Raw genomic sequence first — 13111 nt, 5'->3', positions numbered from 1 at the left:
AACTGCACGTTTTGGTTCTGACAATTGAGGCCTCAATCCCAGTGCTAGGCACTTGTTACATTTTTTTTATGTTTTAACCCTATTCCAAACCATAACCCTTACCTTAACCCTTACCACCCACTACAATTCAATCAAGATGGAGGCAGGGCAGTTTTGCTGAGCATGTTGTGTCACACTGTTTGTTGTTTGTTTCATGTGTTACAAGTTTTTATTACTTAGCAAAACCGTTAAAGGCTGCGAGAGTTGTCATTACACAACAGGCAAAATCGAATGTCCTACAGGATCAAAGCAATCAGAGTGTTAAATTGACATCTGCTGGTTTCTACACAAGGAGATAAAGCCGGTGTGGTGCCCTCCCTGAAAGCCGAGAGAGAATACATCTGTGCTGTGACTGACGGTCTAGACACGTTGGGCCGACTAGCCTTGGATACTCCTCCACGGTCAGATTCTTTATCTGTATTTCGCCATTCTAGCGGAGTCTTCTGACTCCTCTCTTGCCTTGCTGTGATGTGTGGTGGAAGCCGAAGGGTTGGTATCTGCGCTGTGACATAACGTCTAGATGCGCTGGGCTTCCTAGCCCAGGATACCCCTGCCAGGTGGACTAGCCACCGGTGATTGACCGGTCTACTGGGCCCGCTCTGCCTCACAATGCGGTAGCCTACTGCGAGGCGACTGGGGGCATTGACCAGACCCACACACTGGGTAAAATCCCTGTCAGTACATTCCTGCAACGGCTGTTGAATGCGCTGACCGTTCTAACTAGTGAATTGTTGGTTTCAGTGGTTAAAATTTGTATTTTTGTACAAATGGTTTTAATTGCTGCCTACATGGTTTATGGCTCATTGCATAGTCTAAATGATCAAAAACAATCTCATCTCCCTAACCCAGAGATACCGTTAAACCCTACTTTGACTGATGATATAGCAGCTTTTGTCTTTCAGAGTGATCCGATTGTGTTACCATTTGACTCCTACTGTGACATGCTCATAAAACGTTCTCATCTACAGGGTTTGGTCTGGCTAAAAACTGTGTTTGTTGTATCAGATGACTATAGTTTGGATTATTTTAAATAATCTATGGGCAGAGAGATTTTAGCAAGAAATAAATCAAGGTGTTTTATTATTCTTCTGCTTTTGGTGTCAGGAAACATTCACCCAAACCCAGGCCCATTGGCTATGGATCAGGAAACATTCACCCAAACCCAGGCCCATTGGCTATGGATCAGGAAACATTCACCCAAACCCAGGCCCATTGGCTATGGATCAGGAAACATTCACCCAAACCCAGACCCATTGGCTATGGATCAGGAAACATTCAACCAAACCCAGGCCCATTGGCTATGGATCAGGAAACATTCACCCAAACCCAGACCCATTGGCTATGGATCAGGAAACATTCACCCAAACCCAGACCCATTGGCTATGGGTCAGGAAACATTCACCCAAACCCAGACCCATTGGCTATGGATCAGGAAACATTCACCCAAACCCAGGCCCATTGGCTATGGATCAGGAAACATTCACCCAAACCCAGACCCAGACCCATTGGCTATGGATCAGGAAACATTCAACCAAACCCAGGCCCATTGGCTATGGATCAGGAAACATTCACCCAAACCCAGACCCATTGGCTATGGATCAGGAAACATTCACCCAAACCCAGGCCCATTGGCTATGGATCAGGAAACATTCACCCAAAGCCAGGCCCATTGGCTATGGATCAGGAAACATTCACCCAAACCCAGACCCATTGGCTATGGATGAACTTCCCACTCCAAATGATTTTATAACTAGATCAGGGTTGGGACTGATGCATATTAATGTGAGGAGTTTAATGCCGAAATTGGACATGATAAAAGTCTGGGTTCACACTGCTGACCCAGATGTCTTAGTACTGTCCGAGACATGGGTTAAGAAATATGTTCTAAATCAGTCTATAGGCTTGGATGGTTATAATGTTTAACAATGTGACCGACAAAGTAGAGGTATAGCCATCTATATTAAAGACATATATATATGGTTACCGAACTAAGGTCTTTATCTAATGAGTTTTTAGCATTGAAGTTGCAGTTATCGAAAGCTGTGAACTTAGATTTGATAGGACGTTATAGACCTCCATCTGCAAAAGTAGAATCCCAGGATTCTCTGGCTGAATTGATGTGTGGTTGGGGGATAAATGAAATGGTCCTTTTGGGCGATTTAAACTGGAATCTCACAACTCTGAGGGCATAAGAGGACTGTGCATTACATTCAATTCTACTAAAATGATAAATACAGTCACGAGAATCATTGATGTTATTCTAACAAACAATCCGCATAAATACTTGGGCCGTTGGTATTTTTGCTAATGATTTTTAAGTGATCATTGAAACTGCATTGCTGGTTAAGGGCTTGTAAGTAAGCATTTCACGGTAAGGTCTACACCTGTAGTATTCAGCGCATGTGACAAATAAAATTTGATTTGCATTAGAGACACCAAAATCCCCAAAGTGCCCTCTCGGTTCATAGTCAAACGAAAATTTTAGGCAGTTCTGTGAGAAGACAAACCTGCATGAACTTTATGCATGCAACTAGGATAGGATTGCACTTATTCAAGATATCGAAGAGGCATTCTCCTATTTTGATTCTATGTTTTCTACTATCTGTGATAAACACGCCCCTCTCAAAAAGTACCGGGTAAGCGGTAGAGACAATCCCTGGTTTACAGGGGAATTATCTGATTTGATCCATAAACGAAATACACAATGGGCCAAAGCCAGAAAGGGTAATTCCCAGACTGAATGGTAGTTAATCAGAGCACTGAGAAATAAGTGCACCTTGTTAATAAGGAAATGAAAATCTTGCTTCTATTACGAATCCACCAAGGCAAACCTTAATAACCCGACGAAATTATGGAAAACCATTAAATCCATGAATGCTAACACGAACTCCTCTGGTCTTCCGCTGAAATTGACCTCAAATTCAATGGATGTGACTGACTATAATAAACTGCTTGACATGTTTAATGAGCATTTCGCTAAAGCTGGGCATTTATTTGATAATGAACTCCTTCCTAAAATCTCTAATGAGGCTGTGAATGAAATTGCCACATGCCGGCCTATGATTCATCCATTTAATTTTACCGAGATTGAGCTTTCAGAAGCTGTAAAGGAACTAAAATCTATTGATATTTAAGAAAGCAGCTGGCCCGGATGAATTAAACCCATTTAAAAAAAAAAAATTGGTGCAGAGTTGCTGCCCCTCTCACTCATATATTAAATTCTTTCATTTGCAAGTAATACCACTCCAAAAGTCTGAAAAGCAGCCTATGTTGCACCTTTACATAAAGGTGGAGATCCGTCCCAGTTGGATAACTGTCATCCCATATCTAAACTGTCTGCACTGGCAAAAGTTTTGGAAAACCTTGTGAACTCACAGTTGAAAGACTTTCTTTATAATAGCTCAGTTTTATCTCAATTCCAGTCGGGTTTTAGAACCAAGCACAGTACAGTTACTGCTGTAAGTAAGGTTGTAGGTGATATTCTAGATGATCAGGACAAGAAAAATCATTGTGTTTCACTTTTTATTGACTTATCGAAGGCCTTGGACACTGTTGACCATGCCCTGCTGTTGTATAGACTAAAAAAGGTTGGTTTAAGTGTTGATGGATTGGTTCCAAAACTATCTTTCTGACAGAACACAGTGTGTAGCTAAGGACGGTATGGAACTTAGTGGTTAGAGTGTTGGACTAGTATCTGAAAGGCTGCAAGATCGAATCCCCGAGCTGACAAGGTAAAAACCTGTCATTCTGCCCCTAAACAAGACACTGTTCCTAGGCCATCATTGAAAATAAGAATGTGTTCTTTACTGACTTGCCTAGTTAAATAAAGGTAACAAAAAAAACATTTATTCTGAGTTTCGAAAGCTTACAAAAAGAGTTCCCCAGGGCTCAATTTTAGGTCCGATCCTTTTTACACTGTATATAAATTATATAGGGAAGACGGTTGACTCTGCAAATCTCTATCTGTATACTGAAGACACAATTATTTATTCTAGCGCATCTAGTACTGAGAAGGCTTTTCAGGACTTACAGTTGACCTTTGATGTTATTCAAAAGCACATTTTCCAATTGAAACATGTGCTTAATGAAAGGAAAACAAAGTTCATGGTGTTCTCTTCCCTGAAAGTAAACAGATGTAGTCACTATACCGATTTTAACTATAACAGGCCAGCAAATTGATAGGGTCACCTTCTATAAGTATGTTGGGATTTGGTTAGAAGAAAAGTTTAAATTTAAACTCACATTGATAACTTGACCAAGAAACGGAAGTTGAAATTGGGTTTCCATTTCAGGAACAAATCTTGCTTTTCAGTGTTAGTCAGAAAAGATCTTGTTCAAAGCAATTTTTTTATGATGATATTTTGGTGATATTGTCTATACGCAGGCCTCAGCAAGTATCTTGAAAACTCTGGACACAGTGCATCATGGTGCTTTAAGACTCATTACCAACGCTAGATTACTTACCCATCACTGTGATCTGTATGCTATGGTGTAATGGACCTGTCTCTCCACCAGGAGGCTAAAGCACTGGTACACTTTGATGGGACAACTCCCTTTGTGTCTCTGTTTCTTACTGACCAGATCAGTCACTTTTCGTTCACAGTCGCTGCTGTCCCTAAGGCTAGAACTGAGATGGGGAAACAATCTGTTTCCCATAATGCCCCTTCATCCTGGAACATGCTTCAGAAGATTTTAAAGTTAGGGGAGTTAGTGTCCTTGCCTGTTTTAAAGACTCTGATCGACAACACTGTTTGTTATAACTGTAGTTGTTTCTAATCTTTAATTGTGTCTTTTGTGTGTATTTTGTATTTTTCTGTAATGTTTTATGGACATGCTGCTATTTCCATGTTTTGCCTTCTTGCCAGGTCGCCCTCGCAAAAGAGGTTTTTAACCTCAATGGATTTTACCTGGTTAAATAAAAAATAAAAATAACCCTTACCATAACCAGTTTTATACTTGGTTCACTAAGAAATGACTGAATTCTTACGTGAGTTGGTTTCAGGGTGTGGTTGATGTGCGTGTAGTGTGTGTGTGTTCGCAGGTGGGAAGAGTTAGACAAATTGTTTAGCCAATTAGCCTATCAGCCGGTTGAAGCTATCTGAAGTCAAGCACATCTCTGGGTATAGTAAGGGACTATCAATAAATTACACAATGCAAATGGGACAATATTTTCATGTTGCACATCTTTTAGTTCTCTTGTTAAATGCTTTCAATATTTGTATATGAATTTCTTCAGTTTATAGTTGGTTTGAGGTTTTTAAGTCATTGAAATTTTGAGCTACTGTTCTTTTAAAATATTTTCCCATGCACATTGTATAATTTACTGATGGTCTCTAACTAGCCCCATATGGATATTGAATGTTAAACCAAATTGACCATGGGCATATCAATTGGGTCGTGTACTGGCGTGCTCCGAATTGATGATTACTTGGGTGCTGCCAGCTGTGGCCATGTGGGCAGGATTCAAATAATCCAAACCCATGGAAAACTGTTATGTTACCTTTCATTCTGTTACATACCATTCTTTCCTGTCATCTCAAAAATCTCAGTTTTGGACCAGATTGACTTTATGAACAAAATTATCCTATTTACACTTTGTAGTAAATGTTTACTCTACGTGAAATGTTTCTGACTCCTATCAATGCCACAAAGGACATTTTTAAAACGAGACGATGCTTTTTAGGAGCAGTCGCTCTTTAACCAGTCAGAACACTTACCTGGACAAAAGGAACACCTATGTGAGAATGCTATTCATTGACTACAGCTCCGCATTCAACACCATAGTGCCCTCAAAGCTCATCACTAAGCTAAGGACCCTGGGACTAAACACCTCCCTCTGCAACTGAAACCTGGACTTCCTGACGGGCCACCCCCAGGTGGTAAGGGTAGGTAACAACACACCCACCACGCTGATCCTCAACACGGGTGCCCCTCAGGGGTGCGTGCTCAGTCCCCTCCTATACTCCCGGTTCACTCCTGACTGCATGGCCAGGCACGACTCCAACACCATCATTAAGTTTGCCGACATCAACCTCTCCCTCAACGTGATCAAGACAAAGGTGATGATTGTGGACTCCAGTAAAAGGAGGACCGAGCACGCCCCCATTCTCATCGACGGGGCTGTAGTGGAGCAGGATGAGAGGTTCCTTGGTGTCCACAACACCAACAAACTATCATGGTCCAAACACACCAAGACAGTCGTGAAGAGGGCACAACAAAGCCTATTCCCCCCCAGGAGACTGAAAAGATTTGGAATGGGTCCTCAGATCCTCAAAAAGTTCTACAGCTGCACCATCGAGAGCATCCTGACTGGTTGTATCACTGCCTGGGATGGCAACTACTCGGCCTCCGACCGCAAGGCACTACAAAGGGTAGTGCGTACGGCCCCAGTACATCACTGGGGCCAAGCTTCCTGCCATCCAGGACCTCTATACCAGGCGGTGTCAAAGGAAGGCCCTAAAAATTGTCAAAGACTCCAGCCACCTTAGTTATAGACTGTTCTCTCTGCTACCAATTGGCAAGCGGTACCGGAGCTCCAAGTCTAGGCCCAACAAGGTATTCCTAGATTAGTGCTGGGATTCAGTCTGATCGCGCTTTGTCGGCTATGCACCATTTAATAAATGTTATTTCCGATTGAGGCGATATATGCAGCTTTTACCATGAACGTGGTGTCTGCGAACGCGGAAACAGTGCCTATAAAAAGCAGACAAAGCGTGATCGGATTGAATCCCAGTCCTATGGGCCCTGGTCTAAAGTAGAGCACTATATAGCGAATAGGGTGCGATTTGGGATGCAACCTAGCAGTACGTTTATCTTTTATTCAGCAGCTGGGTCTCACTAGACCCCTCCCAAACATTTGCCAACGAGTGTCCAACCCCCCCCCCCATCAGACCCTCACACACACACACACACACACACACACACACACACACACACACCACACACACACACACACACACACACACACACACACACACACACACACACACACACACACACACACACACACCCCCCCCCCCCCCTAATCCTCTCTCCTCCCTGATATGTACACAGTGCACACCAGGGCACCATGGGTCCTCCAGGCCAAGATCCCTGCCTCACTCTCACAGGGCAAATTGTTCTATAGCTCAAAGCAGACTTGCCAACCCTTTTCTCTCTCTCTCTCTCTGTGTGTGTGTGTGTGTGTGTGTGTGTATGTTTCTCTCCCCCGTTTCCCCTTTCTCTCTCCCCCACTTATTTTTCATCCCTGTCCGGAAATATGCCCTCTGTCGGTATTGGCACTGCACGACGGACACAGTTTTTCTGCGGCTCGCCCAAATGGACTGAGACAGGATGATGAAGTCTCATTAGACTCTCGTGCCATCTGACATGAGTTGCACAGGCGGCAAGCGTGCGCTCCCCGCCGTGACTAGTAACTGTAAAATCCACAGAGCCAGAGGAGAGCGCACTTAAACAGTGTGCAATTTGAGCGCTTGCACCGTCACCATCCCTCCACATCAACCCCTCCTTCCCCTCTCCCACTACTGTACCGTAGCTCCCCTTCTTCTCTATCTCTCCTCAACTCATTCGCTAGAGAAAGAGAGCTGCCTCGAAGCGACGTGCAAACACAGGCTTCTAGAGCACATGCCCCCTGCTGTGGGAACGACCCCAGTCTCCGCTGGGGACAGAACGCTCAAACGCAGAGAGTGCCCGCCGCTCCTGGCATCTGGACATCAAGCACAGCGCAGGCAGTGACTAGTAACATATGGCCTCATTATTATCGCCAGCCGACTCAATTTGCAGCTCTTTATTGTGGTACAGAGAGACTGAGGCAGAAGTTAACATGCATGTGGTTGAGAAACAGTTTGGAGACATAGGCAGGATGATGCAAACCCGAAACCGCCCTAACCCATTAATTAACCTATTTTGGATCGACTCTTACAAAAGCTTTAATAAATATATATCAAACCATCTCTCAAAAATAATGACAACATAAAACATCACCCCATCACCTTCAAGCTTTTTCTGAGGGGCATTATTAACCAACACCATAAATATAACCTAGTGTTTTTGCACTTTCGGTATGCTGCTAGCCACTTGATGTGCTTCTTATTTAACACATTAACTAATTAACATGCCAGCACAGAGGTAAGTTATTAAAAACAACATAGAAATGGTGAGCCTGTTGATTTATTTCCAGGAGCAACGTGATTCTACTTGTTTATTTATCATAGGCCTATATCTTTTCTGCAAGACATCCCGTACTAAAAAAGATTGCAGTCAGTGTGCAATATAACTGCAGTAGGCTGAAAATACTGCGTCCAAAATAACACCGTTTTTTTTTTTTTTTACTGCAGAAATGTTGCAGTGTAACTGCAGTTACAGTGCAGTATAACTAGTACACTGCAATCACTTGGTCCAAAATACCACAGTTGACTGCAGTTACTGCACTTTTACTGCAGTTTCAAAACTGCAATCTTTTTTTGTAAGGAATAAGGCACACACACACACACACACACACACACACACACACCGTATTAGCATCTCTACTAGGACGTTAGGTCGGTATAGGGACATAATCAACATGTGAAGCAGTGCCTCCGCCGTGATCGCTTATCATGTCCCTACCGCCGGGCAAAAACAAGGTCTACACCATCATCCTCAATCATGTCTTGTTGTTCAAGCTCAGCCCGAATAATAAACAGGTGTGCACAGTAGCGTCAATACATAACCTTATAGGCCAACGTTAACAAAGAAATAAAACAACAACAATCTGTTTAGAAAGAAACACCTTTAAGATACATTGCAGTCTAATATATTTTCGAAAAAAATATTGTCTTAAATTGTTAAAGAAAGATATATTTTGATTCAACTTCTTAGACATCTCAATTTGTTGGCATACATAATATATTGTAAATTTAATATATGTTCTTCAAAACATAAAATGTTGACTTTGCGTTCCCGCCCAAAAATGTTACAATCAGATGACTTAAATCGAATAACCATGGGATATAGGCCTATAGCTCACATGTTGCTACAGCATGGACGTTGAACTTTCAGCATGCTACCACGGACAGTATGGAGGTTCTAGTCTAGACCGCCCGACTGAATTGTTTTTTTTTAAACTCTCCAAATGGTTAAATGAGTGAGAAACAAGATTTGAGTGGGCAACATATCATATTATCTTAAATTGAAATGTAGAATTATTTTGCAATAAAATTATTTTATGTTGCGCTAATTTCACTAATGTAAACAGTTAGTCTTACTACCTTAAACAAGCTTGCAATTTCACCACACACAATTGAGTGGAATTACACATCCTTTTGCTTTAAACTGACAAATATCTTTGGTTTGGTACCATTGGTTTTATCATACACCCCTGTCCATCGTAGGACTAACATGCTGACCAAACCGGCCGCGTTGAGTGAGGGAGCCGTTGCAAAATAAATGTACACATACACACTTGGATGTTAGAAAGATGAACAAGTTCCACACTCCAGTCCAGGTGGTGGCGGTAATGCATCCTAAAGTAGGTTTCCAACCGCCATTTAAAATCGGCAAAGAAGAAACATTTACGAGGCGAGATTTTATCAAAGAAAACTAACTAAAAACTAACTAGGTTTCCCCTGTCATTTGTGGATGAATTGTTGTAGTAGAGAACACAGGATTCTGTGTGACTCAAAAATGGGTCAAACATTCTACAAAGATCCAGTAAAAAGGACCATATTAATTTCAGGTGAAATAACAACCCAATGTTTATCTCCCAGGACAAATTTGCTAGCAACAGCAAGCTAGCTAAATGTCCATGACCATACGCATTTCAGGTAACTTAACAACCCAATGTTTATCTCCCAGGAGAAATTAGCTAGCAACTGCAAGCTAGCTAAATGTCCATGAATGTTTCATGTGTGTTTCAACCTGTCCCCAAATGAATATAGTTCGTTCACAGTTGCTTTTGGTATTTTAACCTGTGTGTCAGGAATGTGTCTGGTGAGCTGTAGATAAAATCAACTTGAGCACGGTGGCACGCACTCGGACGCACGCCTGGAGCCGGTTTGGTCAACATGGTCGTTTATTATTTTTATTATCATTTATAAATTTGAACCTTTATTTAACTAGGCAAGAACAAATTCTTAATTACAATGACGGCCTACACTAGCCTAACCTGGAAGATGCTGGGCCAATTGTGCGCCGCCCCTATGGAAGAAAGCAGTTGTCATTTTCAAATTCGAACAGCACAAATAATTCAGAGCACTCTCTGCATAAAAGTTGCTGGTCACAAACAAATACACAGATTTGACAGTCAGCTATGAAAAAGGCAACCTATGTCACTATGTAGAACTACCTGTGAGGTGATGATTCTTTGAAATTATCCAGGCAAAAAAGTGTTGTGTTTCCTATTTTGTATTGGCCATCTATCATCTAATCGACAGATATTTGTAGTTTACCCAAGTTTTTTTGTGGTTTGTAGCCTAGCGGTTACGAGCGTTGGGCCAGTAACCAAAAGGTCGCTGGTTTGTATCTCCGACATGACTAGTTAAAAAAATCTGCCAATATGCCCTTGAGCAAGGCACTTAAGCACTTAACCCTGATTGCGAGTGTAAATCGCCCTGGATAAGAATGTCTGTGGAATGTATGTCTTTTAGAAGAGAGCAAATGGTACATCTGGCTGCTGTTATTGTCCCAGTTTCATTGATTTTAATACAATATCGACGTGAGTGATTCATTTGCACATGCTACTGACTACAGTAGAACAAGCTAATTAATAGGAGGCTTGGCAAATGTTGGTGCTGTGCAGTTTATAATCTAGGTACTAATTTAGCAAAATACAAGTAATCTGAAAACAAATAATCAAAATATCACGACCTATTTCAGCATATTGATTATGAATTTATACATTAAAACCAGTTTCTTGACACTAAACTGTAAATCAAAAATCCATGACAACAGGAAGCAGCAACAGTATAATTTTCAACTTATGTTTTAGGAATATAAATGATACTTATAACAATATATTTTTAAACAGGATTCTACTTAAATCAGGTAAACACTACCGAATAAGCCCCAAAACGTGCAATTATTGCTATATTTTTATGAGATAAGTGAAATCGTGAAAATACGTTTGCATTGCCTACTAAACTATTGGCTACTACCATCCACGACGCCACGCAGTGGACAAAAGAGGCCCTACACGCTGGACCTGGAGGGCCAGTTCCGTTGTTCAGACCGCACTATCATTGACTCGACTGATGAACGATGCAAGAGACGTTGGATACCGAGAGATACTGTGTAATTTCATATCGGCAAGAGTTAACCTTCGCCAATTATCTGACATATGTCTGCCTATATTTATTATGAAACCCAAAGTGTCACTCAAAAGTGTACCGATAAAGGTAGCCTAGATACATTTTCAGTTTAAGCATTATTAATGATAGTTCCCATTCGTCCAAAAAGTAATGTTAAATAGTAACTCGGTTAATATACATCCAAGTTTAAACCAATACAACATTGACATGAGTCGCAGTTTAAACCGTACCCATAATTATACAGCTTTATGTTATACAGAATGCTAATTCATGAATCAACGATGTTTTAAAAAAAAAATCATTAGAGGCCTCACTATCATATAAAAATATAAATCCCATGTAACAAACATCACTGTCAGTTTACACACCTTTATAGAGAAATAGGCTAGGCAAAATAGATATTTTCGGATTTGAAAATATTCCAATTTGTTTTATTCTTCCAGATTTATTGAGGGCAATTTCTGCTGAGAAAATATACATATGCAGTCCGAGTTTTGAAGAAACACATTTTTTTTAGTGCATACGGAACATTTGTGTTAAAGAAATTCACTAGAATTTAAAATCACACCCTTGGACAGGTAATTAACATAGAAAGTGAATAGCGGTTCATACCTTTTCCTCTCTGGAACGCACTCAAAAGGAACCCGCAATCACATAGCCAATGCTCCAAAAACCAATCCAACACATTGTAAAGGCACTGCCACAGTTGAAGTGTTGAGAAAGCCGCGCTGTAACATCTTATAAACCTCCCCTTACCACTACTTGTCGTTTGATGTCTCTCTCTCTCTCTCGCTCTCTCTCTCGCTCTCTCTCTCTCTCTCTCTCTCAGTCCGGACGATGCCACTGCCACAGACAGCGGCGCGTTCAACGTGATTGCAATAACTGTGCTGCTCAGCTCCCTAGCTCCAACTACGTGTTGTCGCTACAATGATCTCCATTGAGAAGTCACAGCTGCAGCGAGAAGCAGACCGAGACGATTCCGCATACTGGGGGGGAAAAGTTGGAGAAAAATCTAACTGCCGGTCGTGAAACAATGTCCTGAAGCTTGCTTCAAATGGCATCTTATAGACCTAGTGGAATTGGAGGCAGTCAAGCGCATGGCTCTAGGCTACTTTTCCTGGCTCAACAATATTATTGGCATACGTTAATATAGCCATTCTTATTTTAACAATGATTTTGAATTAGAATGAATATCTGTAGGATAGTAGGCTTGAACTTGGCTAATTACCACTAAATACTGGTGTGCTCTCACAATGCTCTTGTGTAAAATGAAAATAGATTGACTGCTCGTGTGTTAATTATTGTCACTCAAAAACATGTCTTGCAGACAAGGCATGAGGATGAAATTGACATAGTCACACTCTTTCTAAAGATGAACAAAAATACTCAAATAAATAATTGAAATACTGAGCTATATTGTATGCAACATTATATTATACTAATACAGAGAAAAATATTTTGTTTAACAAGTAATAAAAAATAAAAAATAAATCTAAAATAGATAGCTTTCAAAATTATTGGCACACCTGTTTTCAATACTTTGTGCATCCTTCCTTTGTAAGGATAACAACACTTAACCTTTTTCTAAAATGTTTTATGAGATTGGAGCACACATTGGGAGGGATCTTAGATCATTCCTCCATACAGAATCTTTCCAGATCCTTTGATATCCTTCGGTCTGCGCCTTTTTTTCAATTCAAACCAATATGTTTTCAATGCAGTTCTTTGTAGATTTGTGTGTGGGCTTGTGGTCATTGTCTCTCTGAAAGATCCACTTGTGGCCAAGT

The 13111-nt window shown here is 41.1% G+C and overlaps 1 protein-coding gene across 1 annotated transcript in view; it reads right to left on the bottom strand.

Moving 5' to 3' along the window:
- Nucleotides 1-12309, bottom strand: part of LOC106597376 (cadherin-7) — a 134619-nt gene extending 122310 nt beyond the window's left edge. The window contains exon 1 of the mRNA XM_014188578.3: nt 11937-12309. The gene's annotated coding sequence lies outside the window, so the exon portion shown is untranslated. The remainder of the gene's footprint in view (nt 1-11936) is intronic.
- Between the last annotated feature and the right edge of the window lie 802 nt (nt 12310-13111).

Source organism: Salmo salar, chromosome 03 (genome assembly GCF_965601325.2).
Source record: "Salmo salar chromosome 03, fSalSal1, whole genome shotgun sequence".
In the NCBI taxonomy this organism is placed as follows: domain Eukaryota; kingdom Metazoa; phylum Chordata; class Actinopteri; order Salmoniformes; family Salmonidae; genus Salmo; species Salmo salar.
This window is presented reverse-complemented; position numbering and strand designations above follow the sequence as displayed.